Here is an 18,264-nt window from a genome sequence, read left to right as displayed (position 1 = left end):
AACCCCAGAATGTTTTAGACTCAAACCTAAGCCTACTGAATTTATATTTGAATAAAGATGCTAAGTATCAGAGGGTCCTTTACACTAGTATTCTTCAACAGCTACAGTCCCCCTCAAAAGCCTCTTTCTGTTACATTTGTTCCTGATCCTTCAGTGCATTTCCCTTCCATGTAAGAGAGATCATAGCCAAAACAGTTCATTATTATTATTATTTCTGCGTTGCCATATGTGTAAAAAGCACTTTGCAAAAAGATGAAACAGATGTTGATATAAATAGAAGGTAAGGTGGTGGAAAAGATAGACAGGAGTGAAAACAGATGAGAAAAAGAGCTTGCAAGTTTTGACAAATTTTAAATGCTTCAGATTGCAGGTGCCACCTACAACTTGCTTGCTATATAAAATAATACATTCAAAGCATTTTAAAATTAGCGATTTTACTTATTTTCTTTTTAGTTTCTAATTCAGCCAACTATATAGGAAGTATCAGCCTAATCGAACTGATTCTTTCATTTGAAACTTTCTTTGATGCCTGCTTCAGCTGAAAGATTCTATTTAAAATATTTAAAATATTATAGATGTTATTTCATCAATGCAGGCAAAAACTTAACTGAATCTAGCCATCTAATATGAAAATATCACAAAAATACCTCCGCCTCCAAGTAAGAAGTAGTGTTGGAAATAGGAAACACCACTGGAGTTTTCACAAAAACTTCTGCAAATTTTTATCTTTGTTATTTGCAATAACAGATGGGAAAATGGAAGGGGAATAATTTATATCATTGCTCAGTCTGTTTGATTTAATATAATACTTGTTTTGTTTTGCTCAGATTGGTCTATCAACATTCTGTAATGAGAAATACATGTGTTCTGATAGTGGGAAAGCTGCTTACTTTGGCCAAAAAGGTTTAACTGTCTCAGGAGGTAATTCTATATCCGTTTGTATCAGAATATATACAATGATTAGAAAAACATGAAAACAAATGTATGGCAAGCTAGTATAAATAACTAGATATTCAAATAACTACAAAAGTAATATTAAGAAGACCTTTGAGGAAGACCTTTAAGCTGAATACATTCAGGAGTAAATATATACCTCATCACTTCACAAGCAGCATTTTCCTAACAAAGAGTAACATGATCATGCATACAACTCCCTTATATTCCAAAAGAGGTACAAGTTTTTTCATCAGCCTGTTTTGCATTGATTCAAATTCAAAAATTTGAGAGACCCAGCTGACTAGTAGATGTCAACATTTCTCTGCCATCTCTTCCCACTTAATGTGTCCCTATATGCTGTAAAAATTCACCATGCAGCTTGTTTCTTTTCCTGGATATTTTCCATGCCCTAACTTCAATTTAGATTTTTCAAAAGGAATCTGTGGAATGCTATATATAGGATCAAATTTTGGCATAGCTTGAAACAGAAAATTAATTTTGTAGTAATTTAAAATACAAAATKAATATTTTCTGGGTCAAAAAGAATATTGGTTCTTTTAGATCATTAACCTGAAAAAATAGGAAAAATGATCAGCAATACAAACCTGTATCTTGCCTTCATTGCAAATATGCTACATGACAGTAACTTCCCAAATGAATTGGGCTATGATAACATCCATTCAAAAATCATTAATACCACTTCTTTAGGAAGATGGCCTTAAAATATTACATAAAAGCCACATCTAAACTGAACAGAAAGTAATATTCAAGTTCACATCCTCCTACATGGCTATAAAACACTGCAATATCCACTAGCTGTTGAYCATAAGGCTATGATTCATAATATTTTCTAGAAATATCATTCATCATGGTAGTAGTACAAGCAAGTACTGAACTTTCTGATTGACTTTCTGCTAATATGGGCCAATCAAAAAAAGCATTAAAGCCAAACTGCACAAAATTTTTGCCTGGGTACCTTAATGGACTTACTCAAAATTCCAGATCTTAACTTTCTTACTATGCCAGATCTGAATTTTTTGGGCTATTTACTTGCTCTCAAATATGCCTTCATATTAGCTGAAAATGAAGAGAAATTATAATCAAGTATCCTAGGTTTTATCTTTTGGGTGCAATCCAAATTATTTAGTTCTGGTATTAGATGTGAAACATCTGATTGAAATGGTTCTATTTTGTTTATAGCATTGAAGATAAGGTAGCTTTTGTCAAAAATGATAGCAGATTGCGCTCTGTTTCTATTCTCTCAGTAATGTTGGCACAACCATGAAACATGACACAATAATTAGCTAGGTTCCAGGTTAAAAAWGAAGAGTACAAATTTTGCTCACTGAATGCACATATAAAAACTATAGTTATAATAATGGCAACAGAATTCTAGTAAATTGTGTGGCATTAAATCATTAAATAAATTTGAAAWTTATGTCATATATTTGTTTTAAAATTACTTGACAGCATAAAAAGATATGAGTATTAATACTAAAGCTATTACATTATTTTGTTGTTATATATATTGACATAGTATAATTGTATCATTTTTAATATTAAGTTTAAATTTAATTTTTTAACATCACTTCATGTGAGTAAAAGTCTCCAAATTCTACTACAGTACAAATTCTAGTATGTGATTCCCATTCAGTGAATACTCTATCATTAGTATTTCTTTTTATCCCCCCTGTATGCAAAACTTCATGGATGTTTATAAAACTATACTGACAAGGCATGATGGAAACAAGAAAATGTCAAATATTTGCTTCTAATGTGACACCCTGTTTTTCATGCCAGAAGCAATTTTCTTCAGAGCTGTTGAAACAATGTGTTATAGTCAAATAATGTCTCTGGTAAATGCTTAATAGCAACTGCAGCATTTCTTTGTGATACACTTTTGGTTCCCTTGGATAAGAACTGCTATATTTATCATTTCAGGCCTTATCTAACAATATCCTGTAAGATAAAATGGCCAGTTCCACAGGCCTGAAAGGAAAGAATAAACATCTCTGCAGTAGAGCTTCTCTCTAGCAATAACCTGCTCCCCGGGGATTCTCGGATCCAAAGTTTTAGRTCTTCACTTACACCTTCCCACCTAATAGTTCAGCATCAGAGTCTAGATTCAGAACAGTATATAACAGGCCAAGAAAATATTTTGCATTCTAAGATCAAGGGTAAGGGATCTTTCTAACTCCTCAGTGAAAAACGTGTACTTCATTCTCTATATTCTCATAGTAGTTTGTGGCAGTGGGAGTCAGTCTGTTGAYGCAGGCAGTGCAATTCCAGATTTACATGACTGCAAAAGAAAACACTGCAACATCTATGCCTTAAAAAGATTTTCTCTTCCATTATCATACGAAACCAGRAACTGCATGGAAAGGCATAGAGGATGCATTAATGGAAAAAACTGAAAGATCAAGAAATATGTTTCCCTTACTGAGAARCATTCATTTTGGTTCTCATTTCACCATTTCTCTCACTGGAACAGGAAGGTTTCAACAGTAAAGGTGGCCTGAGGCTTGATCAGCTCTAGTGATGACTATGATGGATGATACCATTGCGGTGTTGGCTTTTTGTGGGTTGTGTTGGGATTTTCATGATATATCAAGGAAACAGTGATGTTTTGTGGGTGAAATTGTGATTTTTAATTATAGACGTATTTCTTCTACTAGAACGCTTATGTGTATGTGCAAATCACGTGGTAAAAAAAAAAAACATGAACGGGAAACGTTTCTATTTTCAGAAGAAAAGATGAGGACCAATGACCAGTGCAATACAGTCTCTTCATGGATACATGGATGCATTTTCAATAAAGACAGAATGTCTTTATGTAAAAAATTAGGGTGATAAATAACAAAGTGTAYTGGTATTGCATGTGTATGTTTCCTATAAAGCTTTCTACCTGATTTGCTCTGCAGGCGTGGTACAGAGCGCTACCATCCAAMCGGGCGCAACAGAGAGCGCTGCGCCTTTCACCCACTGCTCTTTGCGCGAGCCCATGCAGAGAGCTCACGCAGAACGGGGGACTTCGTGCAAACAGAAMTAGTTCTTCAAAGGTGCACTGTCAACTGTCTTCTGCATAAACTCTATACATAATTAATTTTGTATTGGAATTCTTCCTATATAAATCTCACACAATTACTATTTAAAACAGCCCCCAAAACACAGAGATGCCAGTATATTTGTATTTAATTTAGAAGTTCAATAGATATGAACAAGTATTCAACTTATGTTAAGTTTCCAGCATATAATTAGATATCCTTCTCTGCAGCAAGGAAACATAGAAGGTTAATGTATAGGTGTAATTTAGCATACTGTTACAGCTCACTCCCCTGTAATTCCCTGGGCTTGTTTATTGCAGGTCTGCATTTGTTATTTCCTCTCCTCCTTCTTACTGCTGCTGCTGAAGTTAACAGAACAGAGCCCATTTGTCAGTCTCASTAGTGAACTGATCTTTGCCATATGCCTCAGTTTACACCTTCAAGTGATTAGATTATCTCTGCCTGGCTTAATTAAAATTTAAAACCCCTGTATTCTTTTTTCTGGTGTTCTTTACTTTTCCTTTTCTATTTTTTCTCTGTTATGCCAGCCATAGTCAAATCATACAGGAAAAAAAAAAGAAAAAAAATAAAATCACAACTTCATTTTGCTAGAAACATTTTCATTTTTTGGTTTTTAAATGGCAATCCTTCACCCTCTTCATTCAGATAGCTCTTYTGAGCACAGTTTTTCCGTAAAGCCTATGAGCGTTAATCCATCAGACAAAGAAAGTGTCATATTTGGGGCAGCATGAAAGCAGAGTGGAGGAGGGATGGCTTGCCCTGTGTGATAAATTCACTTTCCAGTCGTATGGTACAATATGTGTCCAAACTGCTTTGTCTGTTCTGTGTGAGCTCTCTGCATGGGCTCGCGCAAAGAGCAGTGGGTGAAAGGCGCAGCGCTCTCCGTTGCACCCGTTTGGATGGTAGCACCCTGCACCATACTCTGTCGAGCAGTGTACGACTTCCAGAAGCTAAGGCAAAGACAGAGAATATTTTGCCTTCGTTTGTTCAGACACCCTGCAGTCTATCCAGGCTTACCTATCCTCTGTCTATCCTGTAAAATAATAGGAGCAACCATCAGGTTATGCTATTCTGGTGCACCATTCTAGATTGCAGAATTTTAAACTTTCGGTTTGAAGAAAGTTCTCTGTTCTACTGCCTTACCACAATCACACCTGTTTCTATATTCTTCACAGTTGAAGTTTTCATCACCACTTGAGAACACGGATACTACTTGACCTTCCCTGAACCATCTTATTTACTTACTTCTGACCTGGAATCCATGATGATTTTCAATTCTACTAATCTAGTTTTCACACAGATGTTTTTTATTGCATTCCCATTTAAGAGTATCAGCAGTGCTTTAGTAACAGTGACTTTGTTCAGCCAAACAGTTTGTGACAGCTCATGAACAGAATTTTTATCTCTTTACATAAAACTCTATCAATGGTGCCCGCTCACAAGTGCACCTGGAAGACCATATGTTTTTGATCCTCACGTATATCTTGGCAAACGGAATGAATGAATGGGTAAGATTGATTTTATGGCAGATAGATATGCACATCTAAACCACAGAGAGCTCTGTTTGAAGGTAACCTTCACAAAATCTTAAGTTTGTCAAATGTTATTACAGATTTTAAATAAGGAAAAGAAAGGCTACAACTGACATTTTTTTTTAAGTATGAAAATAAAGTTAGACATTAAACTGTCTGCACACTGTGTTAATAAGCATTTTAGAAAAGCTGATCCTAAGTGTTATTTCACATGTTTTTATTGAAATTTTTTTGAATGACATAATATACAGAGAGTGTTCAATGCACAAAACAAACGCGAAATCTTCAAAGCTGAATTGTTTTTTTCCACCATGTAATGCTGGAGGTTAACATAAATTAACTTTTTCCACATTACTTACAGCAGTGACTAGTTTAACCGAAGGAAGTGAAATCACTGGGTTTCCAGATTACTTCAAAGTGCCCTTACCAACTTTCCACATAACAACAGGAGAGAGCCCTCTTTCCTCTGAGAGAGTCCTTTCTTAGGGCTTTTTATCCTTAACCAGAAGTTATCTTTACAATTTCCAGTATGATAAGCCAGCTGTCATCCAGTAAACACAAAAAGTGAATGGAAGGAATAACAAGTATATGTCTAAAATTAAGCAGCATTTGTTCCAGATAACAGTAATTAGTGGAAATTGGGCCTATGCAAACCACTTTGAATTTTAAGGAGCTTAGAGATTTCTGACTCAAATCACAGATTTGAACCCTATCCTTATGATTTTTGATCTCCATCAAATCAAAAACCGAGGCCTATTCATTTGTTGAAATGCTCCTGAAAATGTGTAAGATTATCAAGGTTAATGAGACTTTGAACTAGAAGATAAACTTGAACTCAGCAGTTGGTACTTGTAGTTTACTGAGAAATTTTATACGATTTTGCTTTTCTTGAATCTGAACTCTGATTCCAATTCTGCCTGAAGTCATAGGGCATTTAATTATTATTATTTATTAATTAATTATTAAAAGATCATGAAATTGTATTGTGCTATATTGGCATTGCAATTGATAGATTTTTAAATCCACATGTAGTCCATGTTTCAGTATCTTAAAACATGTCACCTGCCCGTGATTAGTGCCAGCCTCTCTTGTGATTTTAACCATTACTTCCTCTCTTAGTCTTTAAAGGACTTTGGTATGAAACTAATCCAGATCAGATTATAATTTATTGGGCTCACATCAAATAAATAAAATAAAGAAAGAAAGTCAAATCAATAAAATAATAACTTGCACCACTAAGGTTTCTGTGCAAGCATTTCAAGGTGTATTACAAGCCCAAATGAGTTAAGGATCACAAGACCCAATATGGCATCTCCACTTTAGAAATGAAGGCGTAAAGGCAGTAAAGAAGTGAGTACCCAATACTCATACAGTAAGTCACAGGTATAGGACAAAATATAGCTGAGATTTTTCCATATTTGAGTCCTCTTTATTTTAGGAGAAGAAACCCTTTTGTCACCTTCTTTTCTGTTGTATTTTAAGACCATTGCACAAGCTGTGTATGGCAGCCTCTGTTTCTTAAATGAGATAGATATCAAATACTTCTCTATATTACTGATAGAATTTACTGCAATACCTCTACTTAACAGTATGACAAACTTTTTTACTAATTTTAAAAGCAATTTTCTGCACATGAGGAGACAGATTTAGTTCCAGAGCTTTATCTTCTAACTACAAAAGTTACTTTAAAGAAAGACAACGCGTCCTCTCCTTTACAAACATCAATAATCTTTGGCGAAGGAAAACTAAAGTTTCAAGAGTCCTAGCATAAGAATACAAGGGGGAAAAAGCAAATACACAAAATTAATCTAAGTTAGTCAGATTTTACAACTACCATGGGCATGATTTTTAGTACACTGAATACTTTCCTTTAGTGGCATCAGGGGAAGATGATCATTTCTTCAGAAGATAAGGGTCAACCTATAAATTTTACATACAGAACCATAGATTCTTTTTTTCCCTTAACAAATACTTCTCTCAATTATGTATTTCATTTTTAAGGCAATATTATAAAGCATATTAAAATCAGAAAAGCACAAAATATTCATTAGGTCTTCAAGAAAATCAGTAGATTTCTTCATACCAGTGCTGTGCTCCACAAGTAAGATCAAACAAGAAGACTAAAGAGTTCATTTTGCATCATAACAAATATCGACAAAGCACTGGCTAATGTGTTCTTTTCCCCTGTTTTTTTAAAAAAGCAATTGTATTCATTAGCCACTTTGCACTTAGCACGGTTTGTGTGTATTACACTCAAACAGACAGCTGTCACAGGAAATGATGGGAGCTGACAGTTTGGAATTTTAAAAGTTCAGCTCCTTTCAAATGCACTAAATGAACAAGAGCTGTCTAATTTTGGTTGAACTGAACCCAACAAAAAGCGCCTGAACAGTATGCAAAGTTTTATTCTGCTTTTTCCAGTTTAATATGCACAGTGAATATTCAATGCTTTTTGGCTAGATACACTATTAATTCTGAGTGAGAAAGATTTCATTAGGTAGGCTTCAGGCAACGGTGAGCTACAAATGGAATTCCTTCCTTATTTTCTGAAACTCACAGTTTATGACCCATATCCAATGACAAATGGTCTATAAATTCTCTTACGGTCTTTAATTGCATAAACTTTACATTATAGTCTTACATTAACTTGTGAACATTTTTGCTACAAGATGTGAGAAAAAAAGTAAAAACAGAAGTTTCCCCAGCTCTTGCACAGATAAAATATGTCTTCAAAATAACTTGTTCAGTATTCATGTCCTTTATCTAAATTTTTACCTTTCTACAAATTCAGAAAAATGATATCTAATTTTTAAATTAAAAAAAATCTATGAAGCACTTCTCAGTTATCTAGAGCTCATAATGCCTAACTAGCACTGTCTATGTTACTTCTCAAAGTGAATTGCTCCTAACCCTGTCAAACTTATTTATCTCACAGTTGTTGGATATATTGGTGTATTAACAAATGCCTTCTTATACCTTAAGTACTGCATGCGTGCTCCTTGTGCACTGCACTCCTCCACTGGATTTTGCTGACATGTTGATTTGTTTTAGAAAGCACTAAATAAATAAGCAATAAAAATTGACATAATGTATTCGATCAGTATTATAAAGCAAAGAGCTTTAGGCAGATTGTCTATATCTTCCCTGGAAGTAGATGAAGCACAACCATCTAGAATTAGTTATTCCTATTTTGAACTGCAATTTATATGAAAACAAGAAAAGCTACTATAGTTATGTTGTTATTAGGACTATAGGCTCTTTTTTGTAAGTTAACTTGGTTTTTACCCCTGAATTAATGTCCGTTAGCACGGTGAGTAGTAGAATCTAGTGGTATCCATATAGTGCAATGTGCCTATACAGATGCACATATACGGAATACTAATAATCCTGCTTTAATACTCAAATCAACTACCAAGCAAGGAAAGAGGTGTATATTTAAAAATATGTTATTTCACAACTGTTGTTTCTGAGGTGGCTACGTCTGGTACTGATGATTCTTGGTAACTAGGTATCAGACAAAGTGAAAACCTGTTGAGATAATTTTTTAATCTTATCTTTCTAATTTATTAGCCAGAGAATATCAAATTTGATTTCAGTCTTACACTCTTAAATTATTGAAATATATTGAGTAGCCAAGACTTAAAGCAAATACATATATTAGTGTAATTAGACTGTTCTCATATTGTAATTGTGCCTGATTCTAGAAAACTCAGCTCACCACAACCTTTAAGTTCTGTCTCAAACTAATTCAAAATATGTAGTTTGCTAGTTTTGTACCTCAAACTAAAAATCTACATTTTTAGTCTGAACTTCTCCACCAAAACTATTTTTTTTTAAAAAGGGATATAATAAAGCATTATATATTTTTCAGTTTATTAAATAAATTCTAGGACTTTCTACTGAACATGGAAAAATGTAAGTATATTTAAACATTTACTGTAGTAAAAACCTTTTGTTTTCTTCATTTGGTCAGGACAATTCAACCTAAATAGATGTGATTTTTGAAACATGTAATTGTTCCTGCTCCTCATACTTCTGAAAAATTGTTAATGGCGGTTATGCAAATATAGTGCCACTCAGTGGATGAGCTCTGTCTTCCCCAGAGATGGCACTATCTGTCTCTCCTCTCTTCGTGGCTCACTTGGTGGACAAAAAGCTGCACGTGAGCCAGCAATGCACCCTTGCAGCAAAGAACCCCAGCAGTCTCCTAGGCTGCACCTGGAAGAGTGTCTCCAGCAGGTCAAGGGAGGTGAACGTGCCCTTTAATCAGTTCTGACAAGGCCATAGCTGAAGTGGTGGCTCCAGGTCTGAGCTCCCTAGTATAAGACATGGACATGTTTGAGCAAGTCCAACACAGGGCCATGAAGACGACAAAGGGATGACAGCATCTGTCATACGAGTAGAGGCTGAGAGCTGAGAGAGCTGGGATTGTTTAGCCTGGAGAGGAGAAGGAATCTTATCAGTGTGTATAAATACCTGATGCAGGAGTGGGAGAGCCAGACTCTTCTCAATGATGCCCGAAGAGAGGACAAAAGGGAAGTACAGGAAATTCTACTCAAAGAGGAGAAAAATCTTTGCTAGTCTGAGGGTGGTCAAACACTGGAACAAGTTGCTGAGAAAGGCTGTGGAGTCTCTGTCCTTCGAGATATTCAAAACCCAACTGGACACAGCCCTGGGCAACCTGCTCTAGTTGACTCTGCTCTGGGCAGGGAGATCGGACTAGGTGATCTCCAGAGACCCCTTCCCATCTCAATGCTCTGAGTCTGTGAGAACAGCTGAACAAGGAGACAAGCAGGGGAAATTTGTAAATCAGAACTCACTTGGGAGCTGCCTTTCTTGATTTTAAGAACTGCACGGACTAACAGTAGCCCCATGGCCTCCCTACCCTGAAATCAAAAAGGCTGGAAGACATAATGCTATAGGACAACTGGCCATTTGCAGTAACAAAGAGTTCTGTTGCAAGTGTCAGGCTTGCAAGGGCTTCTCCTTTTTTTCAGTGTTAATGGGACAGAAGCTGCTGCTGGGAGGACAAACTGTTTAATACAGGTACATTTCAAAGAAGGACATAGAGTTAGATATCTGCAGACAGAAAATAGTGGCATATATTCTCTATAGCAAATGTTTTGGGAAGGGAGGAGAGAGTATTTGGAGCCAACAGGCCTCAATCCTATCAAAGTGCTGAACACTTTCACATATGATGCAAGAGAATTTAGTAATCCTCTCTGTAGAATACATGGGAATTCCCTTATATCTGGGCAGTGGAAACAGTTTATCCAATTACATCATATCTGTTGTTAATAAAGTTGAGGTCTGTTGTGTAATCCCATACCAGGTGTTCTTTGCATATTTTGCCTGTATATCCAAGGCAAAACATTTTCTGACATTTTGTAAAATGTTGTTGCTGTATTTTTTTTTCAATATACATAAAACATATGGCAATTCATAAAAGATGGGATTCTTTTGCTATTTTGAAAAGTTTATGTTTTGTTGGCTGAGAAATTATGTAAGCAATATATAACCAGGATGTAGACAACTCCAACATTGTTTAAGGATCTTTTTAAATGCATACATATAATCTTGATTATGGAAGACTACTAACAATTTATTCTTACTTTTAAAGTTTATTAATGACGTTGTAAGTCATTGAAATCAAGGACAAGTTCTACAGCCTAACATTTGCAGGATCACTAGCTCCAAGGTAAAAGAGTCACTGGCCCCTATACGGGAGGATGAATTCTATCTGCACATTTCCAACTGGCCTTGAACAACAGACAGGAACCCTAGGACTGAGAATGATTTGTTGTTGGCTTAAGCAGCATTTGTGCTTACAGCTGATGATTTCTGCTCCTCATGCTACACTAGGAAAATGGTTGAGTAGTTTTAAGTTTTTTAGATAAACTTAATGATATCAAGATATGAATTCTATGAATTTAATGATATCAAGATATGAATTCTATGAATTTTAGTGATTGTATTTGTTTTGCTCAACTGTATTGAAAAAACCGTAAGCCACAGCTTTAATACAACTCTCTCATACCGAGAAATGGCTGCTGGGAATTCTTTTGTTTCATGTTTTACAGCTCTGCCTATTCTGACTAGTAGCATACATTTTTAATTCTATACACCTAACCAAACTATGGAGTCCACATCAAATAGACCTGACATTCAAGTAATTCCAGATTTTACAGTAACTTTGCAAAACAAATTGTTATGCAAAGTTTTGCAAACCCCCAAAATAGCCTTAATTTTGATCATAAGCACTTTCAGCAATCTGTGTACAAAGCTCTTATGAGCATTAAGCCAGCCAAACAAAATAATGCAAACTGTCTTGCAAAGATCTCTCCAGTACCAACTATAATAGTATTACTAAATATGACAGAAAAACATGTTTGTGTGTAGTATTATTTAAAGTAAACATGTCTCCTTGAAGATCAATATATTATACTTACAATTTAACTCTCATACTGAATTAGAGAACTTGTGTCTTTTGGGTAGCTGTATGATTTCAAACTTTTTAGCATTTTAACCAATTGTTGTCACAACCCTGCTTTACTTATATAGAGAGGATCATACACTTTGTCATTAAGACTTGCCAGGGATTCTTTTATTATGTTTCTGCCACAAAAGATGTTTTTGAAGAATTTTATATATGAGTATATGCATTTCAACAGTTCTTGGTTTCTACTTTCAGTATTTCATAAAACAGATGGAGGTGACTTATTTGCTAAATGTTTTAGTTAATCATTTTCTGTAATTAAATGATCTCTCATCATCCAGGAAATGAAGATGTGTAATAAACTTAAGGAAATTGAACAGTCAATAACTGGAATAGATGGCAGTAGTTAACTACTGTATAGGGAGCTTAAAATTCTTGTGCATTACTTAATAGAATGCCTCGCCAGCCCCTGTGTCTTTACCACAGAGAACTTCTATAAAGTGTAGAGGATGAATAAGTTGCATAAAAGTAACTGTGTTTTGGGCCTCTCTATCCCACGGTAGTCCAGAGCAGACTTAGGGTGCAATTATAACTGCAAAATCTTTTTTTCCTACTGTCAGACTCTTTCCTGCATACACTATAAGGATAAGTCATGAGGGGCCTTGCAAGGCGCATTCCCATCCTAAATTATTGCTGCCACCCTTACTCCTCCTCCAAAAAAGGAGGGGGCTACTGAAGCACTGCCTGTAGGACTTCCTATAGACTACTTAAAGTATGGAAAGTTTTGAAAGAAGGGAAAAGAATTATGTCAAGGGAATACAGAGCAACTACTGAAAGTCTCCCAGGCGTTTCCACGAAACGTCATCAACCAAACAGATGGAAGTGGTTGAGAGGAATATGCTTTGGCAGAGGAACTATTTAGGAATAAAATGTCCTATAATTTCCTATACATGCTAGTCCAGACTTCAGCCTGGGACAGATCTCATTTTTCATGATTTATGCTTTAGCAAATAGCATAGGAACTTGAATAGGCATTTTTATTCACATGTCCCTTATGCTAATGATTCCCTACTTAMAAGTTGACTGTTTTGTGTAGTTGCTTGAGGTTGGAACAAAAGCTTTACCTCTTTTTACTATTCTTCCATTCCCTTATGCTTTGGTAATATCTAGCTATTGAAGAAGATAAAAACAAAAAAACAAATTAAATTATAATTATAAGGTCAGTAATTGTCATGAATGTCAGTAATATCTACTAAATAAAGCTGAAAGAAATAAGAAGAAAGTTAAAAAAAAAAAAAAAAGAAGTGCTTTCCAGTTAACGGACAAATGGATACAGAAAGGATCTTTTTCGAGCTGAGAATGTGCCATATACCTTCTTGAATATCCCTCAGTTCTGCCAGCATACAAACTTAACCAGAGAAGTGTAACACGAATCCTGGAACTGGTTGTAACATAGCCAGAGGAATATCTCCAAATGGAAACTGACAATTCATTAAATAATATTAATTCTTGAGATCTAGGCAGTGTGTATCAAACCTCTCAGAATAAAAATTTTATGGATAGTTTGTTTCCTAGAAAATTTTCTTACGGAAACGTGGAATTGTTAAGAAAACTCAGCATTTCAAAATCTATTTTTGATCTAATTCGAAACTGAAATATTTTGAAATGTTGAAATTTCTTACAGTTTTCACATTTCAAGTAGCTTTAGGAGCTGGAAAGATAACCAAGAATCATGTCTCCACCCCAATACTTGCTTTTCCCCTTTGCCTGTCAAAGCATATTCCCAGAATACATTCCGGGTACTTTGAAATTTTGCACCACTTCCGAGGAAAGGCCACTACTTTGTGCCCAGCTATTGCATGGGTGTTTAGTCTGGCCTCATAAGCAATAAGCTGCTTTCGGTAGATATAAACTTTTGTTGCAAATACATCTCTGATCTGAATTTTTATATCATTTGTCTTTAGCAGTGCAGTGTAACAGCTAACATAAATGTACGGGCCATTGCCTCTTTGCCTTCTCCAGTTTGACCTGAAAGGCTCTGGGAGTAATTTAGGCTCATTTGGGATATCCTTTTAAGGGATTAGAAATCTATAAACTCCCTAGTTACCTTCCTGCTTTTATGTGCTCTTTATAAAAGGTTTCCAAATTAGAAGAATAGTATATTTGTTATTTCTGGCTTCATTAAATACAATAGTAATTAGCATAAGCTATTTAGCACTTATAAAGCATGCAAACCAGAATGTTCTTATGATGCACAGCCCTTTAAACATATGCTTATAGTTACACAATGCCACCTAATCACCTGCATGATAGCGTGGGCACAGAATGCCAAGATTATACGGCCTTGCTTCCAAACAGCTCTGAAGTTGTTTAAAGTTATGGACTCCACTAGCATATGCTGCGATTTGAAAGCTCTTCAAGTATTACATGGTATAAAGAATCATTTTAATGAAAAGGAGATGGATTCTGATTGTACAACCTGTGTCTAGGACGAATATGAATACAAAAGAAAGTTATTTTGAGAAGGGGACAAAAAGCAATGAAAAATCAGTGCCCAATGGGCACACTCACTTTGCAATTTTATTTCTATATAAAAAGCAGCAATTAATTACAAACCAGTTTTTATGCAGTTTTTGCCCTCTTTAAATGTGGAGTGAATTCTCCCTATAAGCTAATGAACTGAAGTGAAGCCAAATAGAGACCAGCTGGCTGAATTGCTAAGTAATTTTATCCACATGATTGACTTTATGATCCTTTCACTACAGTAACTAGTCTTTATTCTCACAATCAGCATCAACCATAATTCCAAGAGGGAAAAATGATTAAAAATCTAGAGAATAGAGAGGAGAGGTTTGTTTGATGTGGTACAGTGCATTCTTGCACACACTTCTTCTGTATAATAGGTGCTGAATTGCAGGTCTTTATAGCCTCCAAAGTAACACAGTGAATGCTGCCTCAAAGACATAATAAGCAACCCATGCCTAAATAATCATTACAGATACTCCATTAACAGAATCTGTGTGGCTTTTAACCATACAAATTGTTTTTTGACAGCTTGTAACCTTTCCAAACAGTTTCCTTTGGGCATTACACCACACTYAGATCTAATTTTAACTTTTGCTTTGTCTATAATTTATTAGTTTCTTTGGAGACATATAATGTATTTCAGTGGAATGGATAAATTCAAATAAAAGCTAAAAAAAATCAATTGCTGTTTTAATCTATGAAACCTTTTCTCACTGGGAGATAACTAAAATCTGATGAAACATAACAGGAAAAAAAGGCTAAATGGTCTATAATTCCTGAGGGAATCTGTTTTACAACAAGCAATATTTTTTCTCGAATTATTTAAAATAGGTTATAACCAACTGAAAAAAAGAATAAAAGTAAAAACATATATAAATAAAATATAAATCCTTTAAGGCTGCTCCTAAGAGCCTCAGAGTTTGCATAACATAATAAATAACATGTTATAAAAGAGTTTAATGATGTATTGCAATGGGATAAAGAGCTAAGAAAGATGTACAGTAGTATCTTTTTTCCAAAGAGAGCCTGTAATTACAAATCAGTAAGATTAAGTTACATGACTTATGCAGAGCTAGAGGGCAACCATGTTTTTAAGAAACTGGTGGAAATATAACCACATATGTGAAATTAATATTGGGGATGCTGCAGCAGTATTAGGCAATCTGTATTGGCTGTCACTGCCATTACCTCACTTCTGGGGAAACCATTTCCAGAAATAATGTCCAGTAAATCACCATGTAGTAGTGATCAACACAGAAATACCTTAATTCTGGCAGTCAAAATTTCTCATTTCTTCCAAGATACTTCCATAGTTTTCAACTGATTCGAGCACTTTTTCCAGAGTTTTTAAAACCGTGTATAACCAGGTAAACAAATGTGTGTCCAATGTATGGGAAAGGGATTTGAGACAATTTAAGTGTTCACTGCTTGCACAAGGCCCTTTTCATCATAGACGTTATTCAGTGGCTAGTCACACTAAAATTAATCATCATAGTTGAAAGGAGTACAAATCAGATAGGCACAAAAGTCATCCTCTACTTAGAAACAACTGAACAGGTTCTTTCCTATCTCTTGAATCTTAAAAAGGGTCACTAAATTTAGAACAGTTTTCATAAATGACAAGGAAGGCAGAGTAAATCTTTAAATAAAATCTGAAAATACCTCTCTCAGTATGAATCTTAATTCATCATGCTAAAATTGGTGAAGATACATCAATATAAAATTAGAATAAGGGAGTTGTGAATCAAGCAGATTCAGGTCTTTAACTTGCATCTTACAACTGAGATATACCACAGCTTGCATATCTCAGGATAGCTGAAGAAATATTTTTGGTTACATGTAAGATAGTCAATAAGCTGATATTGAGAATAAAGATTGCTAGGGAAAAGAAGTATCTGAATTATTAGAAAGGACTAGAAAAATAATATGGGACATTAAGACCAAGAAAAACGATAAGTATGAGAAAATCTCAGATTTTCTGTTATTTCCTGAGAAACACTCAGCATTTTTCCTAACAAACTAGAGTTTTTTGCTGTTTTTACTGTTACCAACAAGACTATTTGCAAATTAAGGCATTGAGAGTGAGAGGGAAAAAAAAAAAAAAAAAAAAAAAAAACTTAAACTATTCCAGTATTTCTATAAAGACTCCAGCTTTGATTTCTGTTATAATTAAGTAATTAAGACAGGTTTAAAATTTCAACATTCCCAGGACACATCCACTACAAGTGTGATGTGCCATCCAACAAACTGAATTGTCTGCAATAAGCCTGTGCCAACTTGACAAAAACAATTAAAAACCCATGTTGTGGGCAATTTAAATTCTGATAAAATTCAAGAAAGTTTGAGCTATTTCTTTATAATGTAATTTAAGGACTACATCTGGACTAATAACACATTATATACTATTCATCATTATCACCAACAGTAGCTAAGGGGTACTTCTCAAAGCAACATGACTACTCTGTCTCAAATAGTTGTTCTTCTAATCCTGTCCCAACCCTTTCAATGCTGGCATGGAAGCACAGGTAACTTTCTGAGTATTTATTTCAAGCTATATTGCACTAATATAACCTGATTGAGATGTGACAAAGCTGAAGAAAGGCTAAGTCATCATCCCTTCATCTAAATGGGATAATTAGTCTCCTAGCTGATCATAATTTGTAGAAAGCAGTGCTCTGAGATGCTGTTATGCATCTGAGATGCTTGTTTACATCAAGCAACCATAGAATGAACTGACCAATTGAGGATGTGAATTTAAAATAAAAGGGAACTAGAAAATTTTCACAGTGCATCTTTAACTTACTAATTCTGCATTCTTCTGGTTCAGGTACAATTAGTTGTTTTTCTTCTGTAAAGAAAGGCCAATTTGTTGATAACTATATAGTCAGATGTTACGAGGACAGTCAAAACTGTATGCTGTCCATATACTGCTGGCAGCAGTAACAGAAGTGTTGTTTCTCCTAGTTATTCCAAGGAAGGACATGGCACCAGCATTTTGGACAACCTGCTCCGTTGCTTGACTGTCCTTGTAGTGAAAAAGTTTTTCCTTATATTCTCTCTTGTTTCAGTTTATTCCTGTTGTCTTTCATTTTCACATCACCTACCATTGTGAAGATGCTGGGTCCATCATTTTGATAACCTTCTCATAGACACTGGCCAGATGTTCTTAGCCCCCTCTGAAGCTTTTCCAGGCTGAAAAAAAAATCCTTCCCTCAGCCTCTCCTCCAAGCGCTGAGTGGAGGGAGATAATTACTTCCCTCAATCTACTGGCTCTGATCCTGTGAATTCAGTCCTATATGCTACCGGCTTTCCGTGCTATGAGGGCACACTGCTGCTCATGGTGTGCCCTAGGACCTCTTCCACAGAACTGCTTCCCAGCTAGCCAATGATCAGCCTGCAGAATTGCGAGCTCCTTGTTCCAGGTGCAGGACTCTGCATTTGCCTTGTTCCTGTCAGTCCATTTTTTTCAGTCTGTGTAGGTCTTTTCTTAATGGCAACCTGTCCCTTGATCATATTGACCATTCCTCCTAATTTACAGTCATGTGCAAACCTGAAGAGAGTGCACTCCATCACCTCCCCAGGACACGTCCCAGTGCAGACCCCTGCAGTACTCCATTTGTCACAAGCATCCAGGTAGCGTACAACCCATTAACCACCACATGCTCAGCCCAACCACTAATTTACACATTTAGTTGATTACTTATCAAGTCCCTAACATCCTAACATGGGTAGATGGATATTGTGGAAGACAGTGTTGAAAGCCTTGCTA

The sequence above is a fragment of the Rhea americana genome, unplaced genomic scaffold (genome assembly GCF_003343005.1).
Source record: "Rhea americana isolate MKP2758 unplaced genomic scaffold, rheAme1 scaffold_18, whole genome shotgun sequence".
In the NCBI taxonomy this organism is placed as follows: Eukaryota; Metazoa; Chordata; class Aves; order Rheiformes; family Rheidae; genus Rhea; species Rhea americana.
The sequence above is the reverse complement of the archived record's forward strand: the minus strand, read 5'-3'. Positions refer to the sequence as shown.